The sequence below is a fragment of the Grammomys surdaster genome, unplaced genomic scaffold (genome assembly GCF_004785775.1).
Source record: "Grammomys surdaster isolate TR1022 unplaced genomic scaffold, NIH_TR_1.0 174, whole genome shotgun sequence".
Classification (NCBI taxonomy): domain Eukaryota; kingdom Metazoa; phylum Chordata; class Mammalia; order Rodentia; family Muridae; genus Grammomys; species Grammomys surdaster.
The window spans coordinates 11,729,154-11,740,661 of NW_021604622.1; the positions used below are offsets into that span (position 1 = coordinate 11,729,154).

The following is an 11,508-nucleotide window of genomic DNA, read 5'->3' on the forward strand; positions in this document are numbered from 1 at the left end:
TTTAAAATGAGAAAAAAGTCCCAAATATCAATAATTTTATAAATAATTTTTTAAATGAAACATGGTAATTATGAATGTGTTTGTGTATGTATGAGTGTATGTGAATATGTGATTGTGTGTGTACTTGTGTGTAAAATTAGTCAGGAATTTCATTGGATGTATTCTAAGTTCCTGGCAATTTATTGAAAATGTACACTGATTTCTACAGTTTTAAACTAACCAAAGCCCCAGGGCTGAGAAGGCAAAGTAAATACAAACTCAAACCCCTAAGAAACTGTTACCAACTGATACATGCTGGGGAAAAAATGGAGTGACACTAGGCATGTTGGTGACACTCCAGAGTAAGCCTCTTGTCCAGGATAATAAGATAGCTAAAATTAAATCATATATTTTATACGCTTTTGGTTTTATTTTGATCTATTTGTTTTGAAGGCCTTTATCTTACTTTTAAGTTGTGTTTGTCCTGTTTCTGTTTTTCTAAGAGATTGATAAGAACATGAATTTCGGTAAATAGGGAGATAGAAAGGGTCTGAGAGATTTTGAAGAGGTGAAGAATATGATCAAAATATTTTGAATTAATAAAATTAAATTAAAGTTTATGTTGACAAGCATCAATATTTGTTTTTAGTAATATTTTTATCTAGAAGACTAAAGTTCATAGAATTCGAGAACATGTTTGAAAGCACTAAAGACAAGTGGCAGTATGCTGTTTTAGGAATGATTACATTAGAACTGTCTGTAAAGTACAAGACAGGCATTTTAAAACCTGTGGTGAAAGAGGAGATGAATCAAGACATTTCTCCAGCTAAGAATGACTACTAAGCTGATGCGGTTCCTGCCTTCTTTGGAGTATCAATCTCAAATAACAAGCCATAGAGAGGTTGTACTTCTTTTCCATGCCAAGAATTGCACACCTTGAGTTAGTCACAATTCCAGTAACAAAAGTCATAGTTCATATAGGGCAAATTCAATTTTGGCTAGTTTGTGACTAGGAGATTTTAGGTATTAAATATTTGCAATATTATAAGAAATATAAGAAACCTCTTATGTTGCTATTTTTGGAAGGTTTTAAAGAGTGACTCATTGTATCAGCAAGGGATAATGTTTATTAAGTATTTAATATAATTAAAGACATTATATTTGAACTTTTAAAAGTATTTAAAGTCTTTCCACTCGTTAGATATGTTCAGAGACAGAAAACTTTATTTTAGGTTAGGAATTTTCATTTTTATTTGAGTGTGTGTTTCCCCATTGTGAGACATCTTCTAGGATGGATCAGAGGAAAACTAGAGAAGTGTACTTGAGTAACACATCATAATAAGGAAATCAATTCAATCTGTAATTCTGCAATTAGAGGACTAAGTAATGTATAAACAGTATTTCATGTGTTCTCTTGCCTGAAGGTCATAGCTGCTCAAAGGAGAGCTCATGATGTTGGGCAGAGAGGTAGGGCAGAGATGGAGGAACTGGAAGTTATTTGGCTTGCTGAAGATTACCAGGCTCTTGCATCAATTTAAAAAAAAAAAAAAGGAATCACTTTCTTCGATTTTCAGACTATAATATAATTAGATACTTTTTTTTCTGCTACCTTTCCTCCATTCAATCCTCTCCTTATACCATTCCTGGTTCCTTTTTCAAATTCAGGGCACTTTAAAATTGTTATATGTTGCCTGTACCCTGGACTGCCTGCTGTAGACCCTACTTGCCCTTGAGGGTTACAGATGAGGTGTCTAGGAATCAATGACTCAGACTCCAGCAGCAGGTGAAGAAGCCACAACAACGTTATATAAACCCTGCTGTAAGCCTATTTATTAATCCTTGGGGGACACTTGTTACCCTTCACCCAAGCCCCATTTCAAGCAGCAGTTCCCAATTGGCTGGTGTTGTCTGCATCAACAATCTTTAGTCTCTTAGGAAGTCTTCAATAAGGTCCTCATGCAGGAATTGCCTTCTCTTGGCAGCCCCTGACATTTATGCAGAGGTAGCCACTGCCATTCTTCCTACAGTTATACCCATGTCACACATGTATGCACATATACACACACATTTCTAAGTACGTAACATCATTTTACTCAGTCTTAGAATATTGTTACTTCCATGTGTGTTTTCAGGACTGAAAGAAAGCACAAGGGTTCTCAATCATCCACAAAGAACTCCAGGCATGGAAGAAGTGAGCAGGAGAAAGAATCTTCTTTAGAGACGACTACGACAATTATCTAAACACCAAATTTTCAAGCCTGAGCACAACATTGTATTTTAAGTGTTGTTCAAGGGAGCCAAACTCAAGGCCTTGTGTGGATTATGCACGTGTTCTATCCTGAGTTACATTTCCATCCTGATATAATACATGTTTAAATTGATTTTGAGTAGTGTGTATATAATTAACATTTGAAATAAGATAATGAAGATTTATTTAGATATCTTTCCTTGAACATGAAATTGCCAAGTATTCTGGAGTATAGACTCACATCTCTCTTTTTTTCAAATTGAAGCCTTGTGTTGCTCATACGGAATCTCCATGTTATCATACCTACCTACGTCTTTCTTTATATTTTAGATGGTGTATGGAATATAAAAATTCAAATTTCTCAGATATATGTATTCTTATTTCATCTCTAATTATCTCAACAGGTATCCCACTAATCATTTGACATTTTCACTCAGAGCTTTTGGAATTAACACATTTCTATTTGATTAGATGAATTTCATTCCACACTGCCAAATAGTAAATTGCTCTCTTAATAGAAGTACCAGCTAATTAATAATATTTCTATACTAATTATGTGAACTATAAGCCTGAGAAAACCTGTACTTTCTTCATTCTGCTTTCTCTCATAAGAAATATTTTAGCAAATGTTTTGAATCACCAGTGTTATATACAGGGACATTACATTATTTCATCTGGTACAACCAAAGTCTAAAATTTTTACCTAAATTACTTAATTACCTTCAACATGCTCATGATTTTTAGATTCCACCTGTACCACTTAATTTCTTCAAAACATGATCATATTAATTCTTTTTCATTTTTATCTTTGGATAAGTCCCAGAGTTGAATTTATTTGTTGAATTATTACAATTTGATTTTGACAATAGCTGACTTTATAAAGGCCTCTAAGAACCTACAAGTTGGATTTCTATCAATATTCTGGTCTTTCTTCTATTTCCTTTTTTTATTTTTAATTTGAGAAAAATTTAGTAAACATCAAATTCACTATACTATATATATTCATGTAATGTAATACTGAAATTGTGAAATTTGAAGAATTGTTTTCTAAAAAAAAATTAGTGATTTCTTTTTTTCTGGGACATGTGGAGACAGAACTAAGCATTCGTGTGGCCAGTCCAGATTTAGTTGACACTAATGTCTAAACAGTTGTTCATATTTCATCTCTACAGTAAGATAGATTGTGAACTGCTTGTCTCTCTGAATCTCAGTACAGATTTCATAAGACAATTTATAGAAACATCAAATATTTGATGTGCAAACTCAAAAAACTCTACATTGGGATTTTTTGATTTGTTCAGCTTCACTTCAATGCTTGTCTTGAGGATACAGTAAGTATTTTCTTTCCTAATTCCTTTGAAAAATATTTTTTTAGTAAAATTTGTTTTCCCTTTAACTCAAACTGGGTTGTCTCTGAGAAAGAGTATCAGCTTTGTGGTTGGTTCTCCACTTGGTAAAAATCTATGAAAAAGATCCTATTATAATGTGCAAGGAGAAAGAGTTGTTTGTTAAAGGCTATAGGATCAGGAAAGAAATTATGCTTCTTAGCTGTCTAAGTACAAACACTCAGAGCTAGCCAACTCAAGTGACTCCGTTATATTCAGCTGTCCTGGACAAATGAACAAAGAGTTGTCTACCTCTGTTGCTTCCTTCGTTTCAGCTACTGGAAAGAAGAATGAGGTGCACTGCAGTAGTTTGCTGGTCCAATTTTAAGAGTCCAAGGTCCTTTTTATGAATTGGGCTCACTGATATCCATGTCCCAGAAAAAAACAGTTCAAAAGACAGAAATCAGGGCAAAGACTCCATGCAACAAAACACAGGGATATGCTACTAAAAGTTGTTGTCCATTCTTAGCTAATGCAGAAATGAAAATTTTGGAAGCTGAAAAATTACACCATCCAATAATTGTGGCAGTGAGAAGAATTCCTACCATTCCTTGAAAAGAAAATACCACTGCACAGCTGGACAGTAGGCTCATTGGAAGAAGACGATACCCCAGGACACTTGCCACACATCCAAATGAGACACCTGTCATACTCATTAAATTTAACAAACCAAACATTCCTAAACACCCAATTGCACTGATCTCATATACATAGCCAAACTGGATTTTGCCAGCCAGTAACAGCGTGTCCCCAAAGGCAAGGCAGAACACCACTGGCCCTGCCAAGTTGGTCTCATTCATAATGCTGCCATCAGCTGCCCTTAAGGAGTAAAGCACCTTTAGCAGTTTTTTTGTTTGTTTTGTCTTTTCCCCAAATGTGGTCAAAATTGATACTCAACTCTTCTAACAAAGGGGCTCCTCCTCAAAGCTGTCTCCATAGAATTGCTGAGGTGTAGTTGGGGGATAGGCCTCAGTTGGCTGATAAATCTGCCCAATGTATGTCTGCTGTGGCTGCATCATGTCTGGAGGGACAAATCTGCCTTGCTGCGAGTAGTCACAGACAGCATACTGCTTGCTGTAGGATCTTCCACTTCCTCCATTGTCAGAGGACTGCTGAGATTGCTGGTCGATGCTGTAACTTGTATGGTAGAAACCGTTGGTTAAGTTATCAAAGCCTGACATTGCAAACTATCCAATGCTTCGACAACTGCAGCTCCAGCGGCCTCTAGTAACTCCCCCAAACTCAGATCCAGACCCACCAGTAGCCACAGGCCAAGGAACTGCTTCTGGGGCACACACACTGTACAGGCCTTTCTTCTATTTCCTTAATCTTTTTACTTTATATATTCTGGTGTCTTTTTATTTCTTCAGAAATGTCATTCATATTCCTATTGAATGAATAAGTTACTTTCCTTGAAATAATGTTGTACAAGGTCTCTGTGAAAATAATTGACCTTCCCTTCATAGTCTATGTCCAAAATCACTTTCTTAGTGAGGACTTTGATGATAAACTGTTTAAAACTGTAACTTCAGTAACTTATTTCTCTTTTCCAATTTCAAAATAAATATGTGCTACATCATGCAAGATACTGTATAAAATGTTTAAATTTAGTTCTTTTTTCTTTGTCTTCTAAAATGCTTAAACAATCTCAGCAAAATATTCCTTATTTTTTTTCACTAAAATAAAATAATTGATTATTTTCCCATGTCCTTTTGAAAAGTATCAAATATTTGACAAAAGTTGGATAAAATCCTCAATATTTAACAGAGATCATTAATTATATTATGTTAATTTTATTTGGTTGTATATTATAAATTCATACATAAACAAAATAACTTTGATCCCCAAAGAGAGAAATACTACCATTTATGAAATTTACCCACTGCTGAAACAGAAAATTTCATCTAAGCTGTGACAGACAAGGACCCTTGATAATATTAAAATGCTATTTAAAATGTCTTTTACAATTTTAATAAAAATTATAAATAAATGTATCGCTTCATAAAATAATATATTAATATACTAATAATTTCATCTATGATATAAGATCTTAATGTGATTTTGCAGTTTTTGGCGCAAGGATTCTAAATACTATCTCAAAGAAAGTTAGCACAAAAAAGGAAGTATCTTTCATTTTCCAACTGTAACAGTGATCTAATCTTTATACAGATCATTATGTACTTCATACATAGGAAGATAGGATTTGTCTTTGTTAGGATTTGTCTATGTTTTTACTGCTGTGAATAGACACTGCGAACAAGCCAACCCTTCTAAGGACAAGATTTAATTTGGGGCTGGCTTACAGGTTCAGAAATTCAGTCCATCAAGACAGGAGGAAGGCAGTGCATGCCACAGGAGGAGCTGATAATTCAACATCTTGTTCTAAATGCAAACAGAAGACTGGCTTCCAGGCAGCTAGAATGAGGGTCTCATTTTTTTTTGGATATTTTATTTACATTTCATTTTATTTTATTAAAATTTACATTACATTTTATTTCCCCTTTCCCCATTTTCCCCTCACCCAGGAACCTCCTATCCCATCCTCCCACCTCCTGCTTCTGTGAGGATGTGCCCCCCTATCCCCCCCACACACTTCTACCTCCCCACCCTTGAATTCCCCCACACTGGGCACTCAGCTTTTATGGGAACAAGGACCTCTTCTCCCACCATGCAGATGCCTGACATTGCCATCCTCCCCTACATATACAGATGGAGCCATGGGTCATACCCTATGTGTTCCCAGGATGGTGGCTTAGACCCTGGGAGCTCTGGTTGGTTGGTATTGTTGCTCTTCCCATGGGCCCACAAACCCTTTCAGCTCCTTAAGCCCATGCCCACAGTGACAAACTTCCTCCAACAAGGTCACACCTACTCCAATAAGGCCACACCACCAAATAGTGCCACTCCCTGGGTAAATCATATTCAAATCAGCACAGGCTCCAAAGAAGTGAAACAAACCTTACGATTTAAATAATAGCTATAGATCCTAATGTATGTGAACTGGAGAAACAAGTTCTATAAAACTAGGTCATAAATCCACAGAGTGACATCCCATCTCAACTAATATTTTGTCATTTTTTGACAGAATCATATGAGCTTATACACAGAAATAAAATACTAATAGTCACCATATTGTTACAATGAAAAATAAATCAAGGTACAGGAGTCAAAGTTTGTAAACTTTATTGAAAAATTAAGCACATTTTTCTTCTACTATATTGTACCCAAGAAGTAGCTTTTGCTTCTCTATGATTGTTTCTTTTAGAGTTTTTGAATGTCTAAATATGTAAATAAAAATATTGAAAAAATTTTAAACATAGCATTAAATGTTTTCATCATTAATAAGTATGACTTTTTCTTATATTTAAAGTTAATATAAGGAAATTATTTATGCTAATATTTTCTTGTATATGTTTCGGTGTTTTCCAGAATATTCTTCCTATTAATTCTATATTATTTGCTTAAATATACTTTGTAGAATTTCAGACTCTAAAGCATGTTCTTTTGGGGCCCTAGCCTCCTGTTTGTGACCTAACTGCCATTGTATTCGTTGTGATATTCCCTGGGCAAATGCAAACAAATGCCTATTCATCCATGAGAGTATGTGTCAATAATACATACAAGAAAGTTTAAATCGAGTAGAGTTGACTGACTCAGTTAATGTCCTGGAGTCATTTAAGATGCTGTAGGTGAGCAGTTTCTCACAGGAGCATGGAGGACTTCAGAACATACTCTATGACATTTTCAGGTAATTAATAAAACTTTTATTTAAATTTATGAAATAAAAAATGCGCCATTCAAATGATTTAATTAATATTCCAGAATATCTAGGATCATGAGATAATGAATGTTCAGTCTATATACAATAATTTGTATTATTTATGCTGCCAATGAAGTTATTGCTTATTTTCATCTAATAGTATAATGACAAACAATCCCAAGCAAAACAAAAAGAAAGTCCTTCATACTAAATCATACACTCTGGCTATATTTAGTACTCTTAAAGATTCTAAAGATAATGGTAGTAAAACCTTGGTTGCTAAGCAAAAGCTTTTCCACCCTCTCTCTCTTTATCGCAAAACATTGTCTGACAGACCAAGCCCTTGCTAATCCTAAGCATGTGCTGAACTATTGAGCAAATAGCCAGGCTGTAAATGTCTGTATTACTGACACTTAATAAACTATCTAGCTCATATTACATGTCTTACTATGGCACGTTTAATTTATTTAAGTTTTTAATGAATACTAATTCTTTAGCCTAATTGCTTAAAAGATATTGATTAGCTCTCAGTAAGTAGTAAGGGAAAAGGATCCAGATGAAAATAACAAGTGGCTCAAATATGTAACCATGATAATGGACATAAGGTTTAAAAGGAATAATACACTTAAAACACAGAATTCCCATAACATTAGGGATCAGAAACAGAGAAGCTTACAGGGTGTTATTCACTGACAAAGTGTATCAGATAAGGATCCAACTCTGAGCCTGTGATGACAGGCTGCTCCCTCCACACCCTTCCCCTTGGGGAATATAAGTAATTCATTAGTTTCTTATCATTTATTTTTACTCTAAATTCAGATAATGATAAGAGACTAAGTTACAAGTAAGGGTGTTTTCTAACAAAATGTCTCCATCTATTATACCTTCCGTTATGCTGTGGACAAGGAAATAACTATGAACACGGAAGATGCTTCTTGGTAGGTCTGAGGAATAGGTAGAAAAGGAGCACTTGTATTAAGAGCTATCATACAGTCCAGGACAAATAACAAAGCCAGAGTGAGAAATGGATGCAAAGTGTGCATAGGGAAATGGGACCCTCCAATCATGCAATCTGAGTGGAGAGTAGACAACTCTGAATGAATGCTCCCTGGTCCTCTTGCTGGTTTGGCAATGGGTCATGTATGGAGCCTAAGATAGTTCTGTTTTCACAGTCCAAAATACTGCAGAGAACTAAGGATTTTATTTCAGGTCTTTTGAGTCTGCCAAGGGATTATTAAACCTCAGATAAGGAAACATAATTGTCTCTTCTACTCACTGAAATCTCTGCCATCACTGAGGTTTTTCAAACAATGGATTTTCACTCTTTCTGTTACTCTTAATACAGCTGGATTCTTCATTGTATACTCTCGTAAGAATATTCAGATTTAATATATATGTGTGTGTGTGTGTGTGTGTTTGTGTGTGGGTTTGTGTGTGTGTGTGTACCTATTGTTGTACATATATGCATACATACGTTGTAGTTCATATGACAAGGTACAGAACTTCATAGTAGCTAAAATATCTATTATTTGAGCATTTTGGCATGCTTTTATTCTTCATATAGCTATAAAAGTAATTCTGGGAGAGAAGTGATTTGTGAGGAGCTAGAAGTAGAGGGAGAGAAAACTGTGGCCTAGATATATTATATGAGAGAAGAATCTGTTTTCATTACAAAGAAAAAAAATAAAGTATATTGTGTATCATGGGGAAAAAAATGAAAGAAGTATTTGTACTGAGAAGACAAGTAAGAGTGAAAAGCTGGCCTGATGTCTTTCATGTGGTAAGGCAGAGAATGAACTATAATAAAACGTCAGAGTATCACACTCATCATGAATTCTATTCATCCCAGAGAATGTTACTTGACAGTGGATAACACAGTTTTAGATATAGATAACACAAGTAGATATAATACTTGGAAGGAAAGAATGAAAAACATGCAAAACAACTCCCTATGTTATCTTTTTCTCTAGATACTGAATAAAATATTTTATCTTTTATTCTCATTTTTTCTCCCTACCTTTCGTTCTGTTTTCTATTTTTATTCACTGTGCACCTCAATACCAGCCACCCTTCTTCCCAGTGGTACTCATAAATTCCTTCCCGCAATCCACCTTCCCTTGTTTTTTGAGGATGGAAAGCCCCAATCTGGATGTCATCCCCTCTCCCCTCAAACTAACCCCCCTTTCCTGTACATCAAGTCCCTGAAGGACTTAGAACATCCTCTCCCACTGAGGCCAGACAAAGCATTCCAATTAGGGGAACAGACAGGCAGGCAACAGGTTTAGGAATAGCCCCCATTCCAGTTGTGGGACCCACATAAAGACCAAGCTGCCCAACTGCTACATATGGGCAGAGGGACCAGGTTCAGTTCATGCTTGCTCTTTGGTTGGTGATTCAGCCTCAGGAACCCCCAAAGGTCCAGGTTAGTTGACTCTTTTGGTCTTCCTGTGGAGTCCTTGTCATCTTCAGGTCTCTCAATCTTTCCCTCTTCTAACTCTTCTGTAAGATTCCCTGAGCTACATCTATTGTTTGGGTGTGAGTCTATGCATCTTTTTCCAATGGCTGCTGGTGGAATCTCTCAGAGGATGGTCATGCTAGGTGGCTGTCTGCAAGTATAACAGAATATCATTAATAGTGTCAGGGACTGGTTATTGCCCATAAGATGGGTCTTAATTTGGGACAGTCGTTGGTTGGCCATTCCCTCAACCTCTGTTCTGTCTTTGTCCTTACATATCTTGTAGTCAGAACACATTTGGGATGAGAGTGGTTTGGGTAAGTTGTTATCCTTATGCCTCCTCTGGGAGTCTTGCCTGGCTACTGAAAATGGCCTCTACAGGGTCCCTATCCCCTACTGCTAGGAGTCTCAGCTAGAGGCATCCCTATAGATCCTCTAGAGCAACCCCCAATCCAACATTTCTGGTACATTCTATAGATTGACTCAATATCACTGCAAATCAAATTTTCCTTTTCTCTCCTCTGTTCTCCCTATATATGATCCGCACCCCCCATCCACAACCTGCCTCTCTAGCCATCCCTACTTTTATCCAGCTCTCTCCTTTGATATCTATTAGTTTTGTTTTGTTTTTCTCCTTCAGAGACAGATTCAATCATCCTCTTTTGGGTCTTCTTTGTTGCTTAGCTTCTTTTAGTCTCTTAATTATATTGTAGTTATCCTGTATTTCACGGTCATTATCCACTTACAAGTGAGTACATATCAGGTATGTCCTTTTGAGTCTGTGTTACCTCACTCAGGATACTATTTTCTAGTTCTGTCCATTTGCCTGTGAAATTCATGATGTGCTTGATTTTAATGGCTGTGTGGTATTCCACTGTGAATATGAACACATTTTCTTTATCCATTCTTCAGTGGCAGGACATCTAGGCTGGTTGCAGTTTCTGGTTATTACTAAGAAAACTGCTATGAATATAGTGAAATAAATGTCTTTGTGGGATGCTGGAGCCTCTTTTGAGTATATGCCCAAAAATGGTATAGCTGGGTCTTGAGGTAGAAATATTCCTAGCTTTCTGAGAAACTGCCAAATTAACTTCCAAAGTAGTTGTAAAAATTTGCACTCCCTCCATGAATGAAGAAGTGTTCCTCTTGCTTCACATGTGCTGCCTGAGTAACAGTTCTGATGGGTTTAAGATTGAATCTCAGAGTTGTTTTGATTTGCATTTTCCTGATGACTAAGGACATGGAACATTTCTTTAGGTGATTCTCAGTCATTAGAAGATTCTCCTGTTGAGAATTCTCTGTTTATCTCTGTACTCCATCTCTAACTTGCTTATTTGGATGGTTGGTGTCTAACTTCTTCACTACTTTATATATTTTGGATCTTAGCCCTCTGTCATATATAGGGTTAGTGAAGATCTTTTGCCAGTCTGTAGAATGTCATTTTGTCCTAATGACAATGTCATTTGACTAGCAGAAGCTAGTCATTTCATTTTCATGAGGCCCCATTTATTGATTCTTGACTTGAGTGCTTGAGACACTGGCATGATGTTCAGGAAGTGGCCTCTTGTATAGATGAGTTCAAGGCTATTCCCCAATTTATGCTCTATTAGATTTAGTGTATCTGATTCTACATTGAGATTTTTGATCTACTTGGTCTTCAGTTTTGTGCAGAGTGATACAT

General features: G+C 36.1%; 1 pseudogene; it reads right to left on the bottom strand.

The window, feature by feature from the left end:
• Positions 1-4,001: 4,001 nt before the first annotated feature.
• LOC114621273 lies at positions 4,002-4,793 on the bottom strand (annotated as a pseudogene).
• Between the last annotated feature and the right edge of the window lie 6,715 nt (positions 4,794-11,508).